General features: G+C 40.7%; 1 protein-coding gene and 1 pseudogene across 1 annotated transcript in view; both read right to left on the bottom strand.

Annotated features, from left to right (window-relative positions):
- The window catches only part of asic1c (acid-sensing (proton-gated) ion channel 1c), a 337,041-nt gene that overhangs the window by 202,151 nt on the left and 119,992 nt on the right, over positions 1 to 14,898 (bottom strand). The gene's annotated exons all lie outside the window — the stretch shown is intronic.
- On the bottom strand, positions 6,774 to 6,892 carry LOC117522704 (annotated as a pseudogene).

Here is a 14,898-nt window from a genome sequence, read left to right as displayed (position 1 = left end):
CTATCTATCTATCTATCTATCTATCTATCTATCTATCTATCTATCTATCTATCTATCTATCTATCTATCTATCTATCTATCTATCTATCTATCTATCTATCTATCTATCTATCTATCTATCTATCTATCTATCTATCTATCTATCTATCTATCTATCTATCTATCTATCTATCTATCTATCTATCTATCTATCTATCTATCTATCTATCTATCTATCTATCTATCTATCTATCTATCTATCTATCTATCTATCTATCTATCTATCTATCTATCTATCTATCTATCTATCTATCTATCTATCTATCTATCTATCTATCTATCTATCTATCTATCTATCTATCTATCTATCTATCTATCTATCTATCTATCTATCTATCTATCTATCTATCTATCTATCTATCTATCTATCTATCTATCTATCTATCTATCTATCTATCTATCTATCTATCTATCTATCTATCTATCTATCTATCTATCTATCTATCTATCTATCTATCTATCTATCTATCTATCTATCTATCTATCTATCTATCTATCTATCTATCTATCTATCTATCTATCTATCTATCTATCTATCTATCTATCTATCTATCTATCTATCTATCTATCTATCTATCTATCTATCTATCTATCTATCTATCTATCTATCTATCTATCTATCTATCTATCTATCTATCTATCTATCTATCTATCTATCTATCTATCTATCTATCTATCTATCTATCTATCTATCTATCTATCTATCTATCTATCTATCTATCTATCTATCTATCTATCTATCTATCTATCTATCTATCTATCTATCTATCTATCTATCTATCTATCTATCTATCTATCTATCTATCTATCTATCTATCTATCTATCTATCTATCTATCTATCTATCTATCTATCTATCTATCTATCTATCTATCTATCTATCTATCTATCTATCTATCTATCTATCTATCTATCTATCTATCTATCTATCTATCTATCTATCTATCTATCTATCTATCTATCTATCTATCTATCTATCTATCTATCTATCTATCTATCTATCTATCTATCTATCTATCTATCAATGAATGAATGAATGAATGAATGAATGAATGAATGAATGAATGAATGAATGAATGAATATGTTTGGGCACCCCTGAAAATGTTCATGATTTTCCTTATAAATCATTGGTTGTCTGGATCAGAAATTTCAGTTAAATATATCATATATCAGATGAACACACTGATATTTGAGAAGTGAAATGAAGTTTCTAGTATTTACAGAAAGTGTGCAATAATTATTTAAACAAAATTTGGCAGGTGCATAAATTTGGGCACCCTTGTCATTTTATTGATTTGAATACATTCATTCATTCATTCATCTTCTACCGCTTAGTCTAATTAAGGGTCGCGGGGGGCTGGAGCCTATCCCAGCAGTCATAGGGCATGAGGCGGGGTACACCCAGGACAGGACGCCAGTCTGTCGCAGGGCCACGAACAGACAAACAAACACAGACACACCCACACACACACCTAAGGACAATTTTAAAGATTCCAATCCACCTAACCAGCATGTCTTTGGATGTGGGAGGAAACCAGAGCACCCGGAGGAAACCCACGCAAACACGGGGAGAACATGCAAACTCCACACAGAAAGGCCATGGGAATTGAACCCACGACCTCCTTGCTGTGAGGCAACAGTGCTAACCGCACTAATTATTGGAACGTAAAACTGGTTTGGTGAGCTATATGATATATTTATCTGAAATTGCTGATCCAAACAACCAATGATTTATAAAGGAAAATCATGGAAATCATCAGAGGTGCCCAAACTTTTACATAAGTGTGTATATATATACACACACACATGTTTGCACACATACAGAGAGACAGAGCTTGCCTAATAAAATACATGCAAAAACAATGCTGTAACTATTATGTGTCCATAATATGGCTGTACTGAAGGATACATAAGTCACTACGGTCAACGTCACTGTCAGCAATCACCATCAAAGGAAAAAATGTCAAAGCCAAGGTTAAAGGTCACAAAACTTTAGAAACAAAAATAAGTTTCCACATCCCTTCAAGCCAGTTTTTGGCTTTTTATGATAATGTGGTCAGTCTGACCAAGACTGAGGGCAAAAATGATCATAGGTCAAATTATTTTGGAGCCAGAGGTATAGGTCCCTGTGTTACAAAACCTTGACTTGGCCAGTCAGGCTTGTCATGCACAGACAGATAAGATGTTATCGAATGTGGGAAACTAAAATAAAAGATGACAGCATAATAAATGGGAGCCAGTGTCAGATGACAACTTCCAGCATGAACTGTGAGGATTGAGGAGGAACACAGAGTTCTGTTTACAAAAGCCAGACAATATGTTTTACAAGTTTTAGCATGAAATCTAAAGTGTGTCACACAATACAACCAAGTGTAATTTTGGTAGACAACAGAAATGTGAACACGATGTACCTGAGAGGAGATTTGATCCAAGAAAGTTAAATACTGGAAGATGTTCTTCTTTTTATTATGTCACATTTCTAAAAGCTAAGTAGACCTGCCAGCAGGTATACACTGGGTCCAAGTCCCGTATGCGGACCGCCTCCTGAGCCCCCGTGAGGACATGTGACTCATAACAATGCAGCTGTGAGGTGTGGGCCTGACCCACAGAGCCATGTGGGCGACAATGCTGCCATGCCAATTTTGTCTTCAAGAGGACTCAAGTTAAAAAAAAAAGTATGGAATAAGATGTCCATGCTTTTCCAGTATGTACACTAAATAACAGCTTTTTTCTCCCACCACATGCATGAAGTGTGCACATGGTGCACTTTTTACATGTTGAAAGAAGAATACCCCCAAAAACTATATTGCATGTCATAAATTACTGTTTTCCTTTTCTGTTGTTATAGCAACCACCCAAAGCAAGCCAAATTATGTCCACAGAAACCTTATATAATTTCCACATAGTTTATTATCTTCATAATAATCATCATCATCATCAAGCTTTCCATGCTTTTCTTGTCTATAGGGCAGATGTGGAGCACATAATTTAAAATAAGTTGCTTCCATGCACGCTGTCCATCCGTTGCTGCCCTGCCAGTTTCCATTACTAAATTTCCATTACTCTAAAAGGGAATTTAAATTAATTGTGATGAGAACAGTAATGATTAGATGGAGCTCACCAACACAACTGAATCTCCTCAAAAAGACCTTGACTGACTCTCAATAAAGAAAATCAAACCATATCCTCTTGTGACGTGGAAAAACAACAGTCTTCTTGGAATTGAGGAAAACTTGCAAACTAAAAAAAGGAAAGCTTTGAATGTCAGAATCCATGAAAAAATACAAAGAGATGTCATAATGTTGAGAAACTGGCCAATGCAAAATAATTGTGCCTTTTATGTTCATTCATGTACTAGCATACAAACATCAACGACAATTCAAGACAATTTTGTTGCATTTGAAAAGTTAGAGTGTTTTGAATTTTTTACACATAAGCTTCAAAAATATATTGTGGTAATAAGGTAACAGGTTCAGTGTAGGCACTGGGCCTAACTCTTGTCAAGACAAACCAAGGGAATACATGTAATTCATGAACGGTAACAAATACAACCATACCAATACATGCATACTGTCCGTGGCCAATTTGTGGAATGGAAAGACTGCAAGCATAGATTAAATACTGGCATATTTCACCAAATCAGGCACCATCATATAACCAGAACCAGAATTCCTCTTCTTATTGAACAAATAATGAATGTTTTTTTTTTTCCACCTTGGATTTATATCTCGCTGCTGTGTAGATTTTTTGAGTTGAACTCTGTGAAATGTACATTTGTATATTTTTAACAAAATTATAGCGTAAAGATCATCGGGACCTACTTTACTGGAACGGAATGGAAAGAACAATTTTTCATCAGTGCACATATCATAAAAATTGGGACAGATCAAGTTTCCTGTTTTCTTTTTTTTTTTTTTTTTTTGCTTTCCCTGGGTTTTCTGTGTTGCCAAGTCTGAAGTACAGTTTGGCAGCCACTTAAACAATGAAAACACTCTGCCACAAAATGCTTACTTTAATCACCAAAAGTATAATTAAGCAAGTGTTAATTAGATGATGGGCAGCATTGTGTTAATTCATGGGCTTCAGTCAAGTACATAATACAGTTCTGGTAATCATGTCAACAAACACTGGTGGAAACCCAACACAACTTGACTTAAAATATAAAAAAAGCAGGTGGAAAAAAGAGATTTTAAACTTTTTTTCCTGCTGCTCCTCAGTACATCTGGATGTGACGTGCCATGACATGACACAATCAGGATGTACTGTATCCATAGGCTCCTGGAAAGCGCATCTGGTGTAAAACTGGCATATGTAGTGACCCAAACTCAAAACAGGAGCAGACAAAGAAATCACACACTTCTGGTTTGGAAAAGAAACTGGAGTAGAAGTTCTTGTATTTTCAACTTTAATGTTACAGTGTGAAGGATTTAGGCGTGTTTATTAACAGAAACTGAATGTAGCATTCATAATCATGAATTTACAACTATGGATCTATGTGTTTTCAGCCCAGTCTCACTTTTTTTCGTGCTCCCGTCACAAAATGAGTCAAATTTTCGTGACTTTTTTTTTTTTTTTACTTACTATTACTAACCCTAACTCCTACCCTATCACGACTTGCCGTGAGACTGGGTTGGTGTTTTCATAAGCTTAGACTGAGCCTTTCATATCTACAGTACATAGGACTGGGACCCCTCGTGGAGGCTGCCCATGCTACATCCCCATGTTGATACAGTAGCCCAGAATGGACATACTTAATCAGTCCTTCACATTTTCTAATGTGGCCAGCAGACTAAAAAAGAAGAAGTGGAATCATCGGTTGTGCTCCCATATACCGTCTATTGATTATTAGATACAGCTAATTGGTTCTTTGTATGTCACATGACATGGATTAATTCATCCCATTTGTGCTGCATTGAATTTAGAGTGCAGCTTGGTTCCATTTAGAGTGCAAATTTGGTTGCATACGTTTGGTACCATTGCACTCTGCACACACACGCGCATGTGCGCACGTCCTTGTGCATGCGCGCACACGCGATTGCGCACGCACATGTGTGTGCCCACATGTGTGCACGCACACACAAAACAAATCCACTGTGCTGTCTGGAGGCTGTTAACAGGGAGAAAGAAAAGCTGGACTCATGTTTTCGCTGCACTGAGGACATACACAGTCTTTTTTTGGTACTACACACACGCACAAGTGCCAACCAGGTTGCGTGTGTGCACGCACACACGACAACGACTCTCCCGAGACATAATTTGATTGAAGTAACTGATGTTACTAATTCACACACACACACACAGACACTGTGCTGTCCGGAGGCTGTTAGCAGGAAGAGAAGAAAAGCTGGACTCATTGCTGATGTGATTTTTTTCGCTGCACTGAGGACGTACATAGTCGACCGACCCGGTTGTGTGTGTGTGTGTGTGTGTGTGTGTGTGTGCGCGCGAGCGCGTGGGGGACAATGACACGATGATTTGGTTGAGCAAAGTGACCCTGCTTGTAACATACACACACACAAAATCCACTCCGCTGTAAGCCGTCTGGATGCATGAAGACCTGTTCACATGAAACGCTGATGTGATTTTTGGCTGGACTGAGGAACTACACAAAGTCTTTTTTTCAGTGCACAGCCTCACTGGACTACACACTGCAGTGGAACACCAAAATGTAAGTCCCTTTTCTGTTGTTTATAAATTAATAAAATATCAAATGACAAGCATCTATTTTAGCCGTTATATAAAACAAATAATGAATGTTTTTACATTCTTTCAATGGTACGAATATTTAATGAGGTGAAAGCTGGAACAAACCATTCAACTCGGCTTCACCTCATTGAATGGTTTGTTCCAGCTTTCACCTCATTAAATATTCGCACCATTGAACTCACAAACATTCATTATTTGTATACTAGTGGAGGCTAAAAAGTTCATTTTTCATACCGCTTATCAATAGAAAAGGCAAGGGAGCACAAATCCTCATCACCAAAGTGAAGTGAAGCAAAACTGTGACTAGCGAAGACAGAATGCAATCTACAACCTCAGCACTGGATTGGGAGGTGATGGTCTAATGCAGGGGTGGCCAAGTTCGGTCCTCGAGAGCCACATTCCTGACACTCTTAGTTGTCTCCCTGCTCCAACACACCTGAATCCAATGAAAGACTCGTTAGCAGACTTTTAATGAGCCTTTCCTTTCATTGGATTCAGGTGTGTTGGAGCAGGGAGACAACTAAGAGTGTCAGGAATGTGGCTCTCGAGGACCGAACTTGGCCACCCCTGGTCTAATGGTTAAGCGTTGGGCTTCAGACCAGACGATCCTCAGTTCAAAACCCAACCAGACTGGAAAATTGCTAAGGCCCCTTGGGCAGAGTCCTTAATCCCCTACTTACTCCCAGTGTGTAGTGAGTACCTTGCATGGCAGCACCCTGACATCAGTGTGTGTGTGTGTGTGTGTGTGTGTGTCAAGGTGAATGTGAGGCACAATTGATGCAGATGGAAAAGTGCCACATAAATGCAGTCCACTTACCATTTAGATGACACTAAACCCTGCACAGTGTTCAGTAATAACATAATTATTATAATGTTATTATTAAAAACACTGTGGTGTTGTTGTCCTTTCAGATGCTCCCATTTGTTCAGGCTCACCACAGCAGATACAACCATATCCAGATTGATATTTGGTGGAAGATTTACGCAGGATGCCCTTCCTGACCCAACTCCAGTTTTACCTGGAGAAACACACACAGCCCCTGGTGTTCTGAAGAGGTCTACCATCTAAGTACTAACCAGGCCCTGCACTGCTTAGCTTCTGAGATCTGATGGGATCAGGCTTACACAGAGCAGACTGGCTGCAAATCCTACACAGTGTAGGTTTGAAAAATATTTTATATAGAAAAGTCAGATGTGTGTGTGTCTGCTTTTTACTTAACTTGTTGCCTAGTAACAGTAACATGGCAATGTCCCCCCACATACGCACAGAACCTCCCAGGCTTCTTGACAGTGCCTCCCCCCACACACACACTCTATATTTTCAAATTATGAATCTATCATCTGCAAATCTGCACTCTCGGAGGCAAAGCATCTATGAATTCTGACACCTGGGCAATACCCGGCTTCCTCGCTATATTATCAGAAATCCATATATTAAAAGCCAAGTGGCCTCTGTGTACGTGTGTGTAACTTCGATCACAGAGAAACTGGGGAGAGCTGACATTTGCCATTTAGTATCCTTATGTATTTTGTGTCAAGGATGTACGCCGCGAAGACAGAAACTTGAGAAGACTAATATTTTCGGTAACAACAGTGAACAATGGATGTTGATATCACCATTAATCAGTCAACAAAGGACACAGGAAACATCTCAACCTTGCCCGTTGTAAAACATGACATGAAATAAATGTGCCAAATAATAAATACAATTATTCTCAAAACTCTCTCATTTTAATTTCTTGCACTTTTAGTTAAAATCATTATACAAACTTTGCATAATTTATTGCCAACCTTGAAAAATGTCAGGTACCTATTTTATAAACAATACCCAATCTAGAACCCGTGGATCCTCACAGGAAATGCGCTAGTAACATTATGACCAACAACTTTCAAGACAAACTGATACATTTTCCATCCTCACCAGTGGATGACAGTGAATTCTTCACACTGTGGATTAAAAGAATCTCATCTAATCTTCAATCGCTCATCTGGTACCAGGTCATGGGAGATTTAAAGAATGTTGCTAATTCAATTATAATTAGGTGTTAGTTGCAGTTTTTTTTTTGGAAATCTCACGTCAATACATCCAGTTTAATCACCCAAACCATACAGTAATTAGACAGTATTTATATTTGCTAATTATTATCACAATCAGAAATAGTTTCATGTGAAATGTGGTAAACTAGGCCTATCAAACCATCATGACTTAAACTGCAGCCATTCAGCAGGAAAAACCAGAAATACTTGATTTAATGTTCCTTGGTGCTTCCCGGCAGCATTTTGTGAGCTATGGGTCCATACTGCATTACATATTGCACTTGGATCCATACAATAACATGCTTCTGGAGGGCGGTATGCATTTTCAGAGGCCCGACATCCATGCCCAGTCACCCAAAATGACCAATATTTGCCCGAGTTAGACAAGGGCAAATATCTGTCATTGAGGGACTCTGAAAATGCATACCGCATGATAACTGCATGTTATTTGCATTATCATATACCTATAAATGATATGCCAATATGATTGGATAAAACACTAAAGAATAAATAGCAATACACCCTTTTCGCAGACGGGTAATATTTTTCATACCACCCGAGTAATCAGCCAATCTGGACAGCGGAGCGGCGCCACGACAAAGAGGCACGGTCAGAGGAACTGTGAAATACTGGTGAGTCACTATTAATAATTTCTTACGTGTCCAACCTCGTAGGTTGATCGTTAAAATTTAATTTGTTAGTTCTAAAAGCCATCATAATTATTTATAGGAAAACGTTCTTTTTTTTCTACTAAGGTTTGAACTTTGAGTGTTTACACAGGAGAGAAAAGTGAGAAAATGTTAATGCCTGTTTGAGAAAAGTGTATAAAGTGTGTAGTGAGGGGTTTTACAGCCTTAAAACATCTATAATAATTGTAAAAAATAACGCTGACTACTTCGCGGATTTCGCAGGTTATTTTTAGAACATAACTCCCGTGATAAACGAGGGACCACTGTATATGATAAAATTGTTATCAAGTTGTTCACCAATGAATATGGCTTTTTACACCCTTCAGAAAACCATACAACATTTATCATTTATAGGTATATGATAAAATCGTTATCAAGTCGTTTTACCAATGAATATGGCTTGAATATGGTGTATGGTTTTCTGAAGGGTGTAAAAAGCCATATTCTTTGGTGAACAACTTGATAACTGATATTATCACTTACTGAGATACATAACACGTGGAATCACATTAACAATATTTAATGTCATTTCAAAACACATGACACCCAGCAAACACGTACGAGGGCTGTCAATAAAGTATAGGTCCTTTTTATTTTTTTCAAAAACTATATGGATTTCATTCATATGTTTTTACGTCAGACATGCTTGAACCCTCGTGCGCATGCGTGAGTTTTTTCACGCCTGTCGGTGACGTCATTCGCCTGTGAGCACTCCTTGTGGGAGGAGTCGTCCAGTCCCTCGTCGGAATTCCTTTGTCTGAGAAGTTGCTGAGAGACTGGCGCTTTGTTTGATCAAATTTTTTTCTAAACTTGTGAGACACATCGAAGTGGACACAGTTCGAAAAATTAAGCTGGTTTTCGGTGAAAATTTTAACAGCTGATGAGAGATTTTGAGGTGATACTGTCGCTTTAAGGACTTCCCACGGTGCAAGACGACATGCAGCACTCCCAGGCGCCGTTGTCAGCCTGTTTCAAGCTGAAAACCTCCACATTTCAGGCTCTATTGATCCAGGACGTCGTGAGGGAACAGAGAAGTTTCAGAAGAAGTCGGTTTCAGCATTTTATCCGGATATTCCACTGTTAAAGGAGATTTTTTTAATGAAAGACGTGCGGCGGCACAGGAAAACACCTCCGTGTTGATAACCATTTGTAAAATCCAGGCGGCTTTTGATGGCTTTCAGTGGAGTGAGTATATGAGAAATTGTTTAACAGCTGGACATGTTCCAACTTGTCCTTAAGGCTTCCAACGGAGGTGTTTTTCCTGTGGCGGAGCGTCGCAGCGGCTGCGAGCCGACGCTGCAATCCGTCCGCACGTCTTGCATTAAAAAAATCTCCTTTAACAGTTGAGAGCTGAAAGACAGTCATGCATGCATTGAGTTTACAATACTAGCAATTCCAAGTTGGTTTCAGCAACTGTCATTCTCTCAGAGTAGTATTTTGAGTCACTGGGAAACTTTTACTGAAGGAAATATGCAACACATGTTTTTAACACGTTTTTTTTTTTTTTTTTTTGGTGAAGAGAGAGCTGAGTAAGGAGGCAAAGCTCTCGATTTACCAATCGATCTATGTTCCGATCCTCACCTATGGTCATGAGATTTGGCTCATGACCGAAAGAACGAGATCGCGAGTACAAGCGGCCGAGATGAGTTTCCTCCACAGGGTGGCTGGGCGCTCCCTTAGAGATAGGGTGAGGAGCTCGGTCACTCGGGAGGAGCTCGGAGTCGAGCCGCTGCTCCTCCACATCGAAAGGAGTCAGTTGAGGTGGCTCGGGCATCTTTTCCAGATGCCCCCTGGACGCCTCGCTGGAGAGGTGTTCCGGGCATGTCCCATTGGGAGGAGGCCCCGGGGAAGACCCAGGACACGTTGGAGGGACTACATCTCTCGGCTGGCTTGGGTAACGCCTTGGGGTTCCCCGGGAGGAGCTGGGGGAGGTGTGTGTGGATCGGGAGGTCTGGGCGGCTTTGCTTGAGCTGCTGCCCCCGCGACCCGACTCCGGATAAAGCAGAAGAAAATGGATGGATGGATGGATGGATGTTTTTAACACCCTTAGTGTTTACGGTGGGTTGGTCAATATTCCACGCTACTTAACTTTCTGGATGTCTGGAGTGAAGGATAGTCCCATTTTATCTACTCCACGCAAATCAAGCCACCCCAAAATGCTCCCAATCTGTACTCCAGCAATCAGACCTGGAAACAAAAACTACAGCAATTTCCTCTGAGCGAGCGCTGTGAATTCTGCCGTCACGAAACAGCTGTCAGTAGGTGAAATAATCCCTCACACAGTTATCAAAAGTTCTCTCTAACAGATCCCCATGCACACACGCAGACACCCGCTGTCTCCCCCTCGGCCGTCAATTTGGTGCTACGAAAAGGAAAAGCAATACAAACACAAAAAATGAAACGTATTAGTTTTTAAGATGTTTTTGAAAACTTCCTTTGAGCAAAGCAACCAGAGCGGGGGTGGGGGGGAATCTAGATGTTCACGGTCTGCTGAGCTGAAGCTGATGACTTCAGTATAACGTCCCAAAGCGAGCGTGACGCTGCTCTCAGCAATTTATTCAGTCAGTGCAGGAGACGTGTGTCCTCAGAGACGTAGAGAGAGGAATGCAAGAAGGTACAAGAGGTGATGAAATTGGGTGCCACATGGGAGACCAATTTTCAGATGTGTTTGAAAGCATCAGCATGGGATTGAAAAAAGTTCACAAAGATGTCAGAGGCAACGCTTTTGTCATTAAAAAAAAAGGGGGGGGGGGACTCCACCACATGAATTTTCATCTTCTAAAACATGCCCTTGTAATTATAGCTCCTACTCATTACATTACACAAGTTTGTTTTTGTTTTACAAAACTTTGATGACAACAACTGAGAAAAATTGCTAGTATTGTAAACTCAATGCATGCATGACTGTCTTTCAGCTCTCAACTTTTTTTTTTTTTTAAGCCCAGCATTGTCCTATACAATTAAAAGGACCGAAGGTGTGACAAAACATGGGAAAGGTCTTGCATAAACAAAGGCTGGTTGATTAACACTGCTGCATGCAGAATTAGACTTCCAGTGTTTAATATAAAAATTGTTTTTTCAAAATAATGACTAGAGAGTCAGTACTTAGCAGAGGTAGGACAAAGTCACTGTCAAGTCGTTCTCAAGTCATCAATCTGCAAGTCCCAATGACGCACAGCCCCGTGCAGCTGTGGAGTCTTATCGCACATCAGGGGGACCTGCATTACATGATTACAGTCCATATGTTGGATGACATTCAAAGTCCAGTAGAGTGACACGGCATGTCTTGGAGGAAGGACAGATGACAGCGCTGCTGTCCCCCTCCTCTCCTCGTGTTTGTCTCCCAGACTTTCAGACTTCGGGTGTCAACCGGAGTGCACATGTATGGCATTCGAAGTGCGTTCTTCATATTCTTACTGCATTCTAACAGCAGTGTGGGTGTTCGTACTGTGTTCAAACTGTCTGTCCTTCCCGACTCTACCTCGAAGTTTGGCTTTTCTTTCCCATTCAGCCTGATTTGGCTTCATTTCTGCTCGTTCGTGCTCAGTATGACGGGGGCTTTAGTCTTGACCCAGAACAACTGCAAGCCCAGAAATTGTGACTCCTCATGCTTCTTATGTAAGTTATGCTTCATGGCAAATCACTCACCTGACCAAGGTAGCGTCTCCACATGTGGAGTTGGTCGTCGGGTGCCGGACTGTGGCTGCCCACTGCTCCATGCAGGGGAGAAATTACACTGTATGTATCCATGTATGTACAATGACAATAAAGTTCCTTTTTTCTAAATTCAGCAGTTGTCACCCCAACCTCTCAACACAACTCCAACCCACAAGATGCCCTCATGTTGCAGATGAAGCAAGGGCACAAATTCACAAACATCACAAGAGCATCCCTGGAGGAAATGCCAGTCTTTTGGTACCATTCACAGCTGGGTGGGGTAGGATGATGCAAATGAAGTGTTTTGTCCAAGAACACAGATAGGTAGCCTGAAGCACACACCTGGCATCAATCCCAGGCCTACATATTGATAGTCCAACTCCTATGACACCTGCTTCCAGAAATATTACCGTAAAATCCACAAAACCACAAATATGTCTGAGTCCATTATCTGTGTTTTAATAGTTTTATTTTTACTTTTTACAGATTTTAATATAGTGTCTTTTCAGAGGGTAGAAATATGTAGACATTTTGCCCGCCTCTTCCTGTCTGTTTGTGTATCTGTATTTACTGTATCACTGTCTCCATCGATCTACAGTGTGTCAGAGCTTTGACAGCAGCTGTGAGTTATCCTGGTGAGTGTGTGTGATCATGCGTTGCGTTTTCATCTTGTACATCAGCAAAAGTGTAAACACAGAGCTTGCATGCTATTTTCTGTTGCACCAATTAGCAGAGCCCCCTGCTGTGCTAACTGCTTTACAAGTCTGAAATTTAAGGACTGATGAGTAAATACGGTGCATCCAGAAAGTATTCACAGTGCTTCACTTTTTCCACATTTTGTTATGTTACAGCCTTATTCCAAAATGGATCATATTCATGTTTTTTCCTCAAAATTGTACACACAATACCCCACAATGACAATGTGAAAGAAAGTTTGAGATTTTTGAAAATGTATTAAAATAATAATTTAAAAAATAACAACAAAAAAACAAGAAATCACATGTACATAAGTATCACCAGCCTTTGCCATGAAGCTCAAACTTGACCTCAGGTGCATCCTGTTTCCACTGATCATCCTTGAGATGTTTCTACAGCTTAACTGGAGCCCTCCTGGGGTAAATTCAGTTGATTGGACATGATTTGGAAAGACACACACATATAAGGTCCCACAGTTGACAGTGCATGTCAGAGCACAAACCGAGCATGAAGTCAAAGGAATTGTCTGTAGACCTCCAAGACAGGATTGTCTCAAGAGACAAATCTTGGGAAGGGTACAGAAACATTTCTGCTGCTTTGAAGGTCCCAATGAGCACAGTGGCCTCCATCATCCATAAATGGAAGAAGTTCGGATCCACCAGGAATCTTCCTAGAGATGGACACCTGTCTAAATCAGGGAAGAAGGGCCTTAGTCTGGGAGGTGACCAAGAACCTGATGGTCACTCTGTCAGAGCTCCAGCATTTTTCTGTCTAGAGAGGAGAACCTTCCAGAAGGACAACCATCTCTGCAACAATCCACCAATCAGGCCTGTATGATAGAGTGGCCAAACAGAAGTCACTCCTTAGTAAAAGGCACATGGCAGCCCACCTGGAGTTTGCCAAAAGGCACCTGAAGGACTCTCAAATCATGAGAAAACAAAATTCTCTGGTTTGATGAGACAAAGATTGAACTCTTTGGTGTGAATGCCTGGTATCATGTTTGGAGGAAACCAGGCACCATCCCTACAGTGAAGCGTGGTGGTGTCAGCATTAAGCTGTGTGGATGTTTATCAGCTGCAGGAACTGGGAGACTAGTCAGGTTTGAGGGAAAGATGAATGCAGCAATGTACAGAGACATCCTGGATGAAAACCTGCTCCAGAGCGCTCTTGATCTCACACTGGGGCAACGGTTCATCTTTCAGCAAGACAGTGACCCTAAGCACACAGCCAAGATATCAAAGGAGTGGCTTCAGAACAACTCTGTGAATGTCCTTGACTGGCCCAGCCAGAGCCCAGAGCTGAATGAGATTGAACATCTCTGGAGAGATCTGAAAAAAACATTCCCCTTCCAACCTGATGGAGCTTGAGAGGTCCTGCAAAGAGGAATGGGCAAAACTGCCCAAAGATAGGTGCACCAAGCTTGTGGCATCATATTCAAGAATGCTTGAGGCTGTAATTGCTGCCAAAGTTGTGTCAACAAAGTATTGAGCAAAGAGTGTGAATACTTATGTACATGTGATTTCTTTGGTTTTTTTATGTTTTCATAAGTCTCATGACTGCATCACAGACTAAAGGCCCGGTCCCACTGGTGTTTAGGAAGATTTGCGTATGAACTGGTTTATATTCGCTAAACATCCGCAATATCCATGAAACATGCTTGTATGAGTTGGCCGACATCCGCACACGTCCACAATTATCCGCAGAGGCACGTTTTTCTGTTGCCAGGATTTTTTAGATGCACAAAATTTTGGTTGCGGATGACATCCGCCTTACATACGCAATGCAGCTTGGGACTCCGATGAGGGCGGTCGCATCTCCTCCTCTCTCCTCTATCTCTGCTCCAACCTTCAAAGTCCCTACTTCACCAGGCTGTGAATTCTTCAAACTACATTGGATTAATTATGGAATTGATCAGCTGGTCTCTGAACGCTATTAACACCAATTTTTTTTTTTTTTTTTTTTTTTACAAGAACATCAGGGCCGGGGGACCCTGCGTGCCCAGATGGAATGTACCCTTCGGGCTATGTTCTCGACGCCTGGGAGACTTGGCAGGTCACATGCTTTTCGCCTTTCT

This window comes from Thalassophryne amazonica, chromosome 12 (assembly GCF_902500255.1).
Source record: "Thalassophryne amazonica chromosome 12, fThaAma1.1, whole genome shotgun sequence".
Taxonomy (NCBI): Eukaryota; Metazoa; Chordata; class Actinopteri; order Batrachoidiformes; family Batrachoididae; genus Thalassophryne; species Thalassophryne amazonica.
The sequence above is the reverse complement of the archived record's forward strand: the minus strand, read 5'-3'. Positions and strand labels throughout refer to the sequence as shown.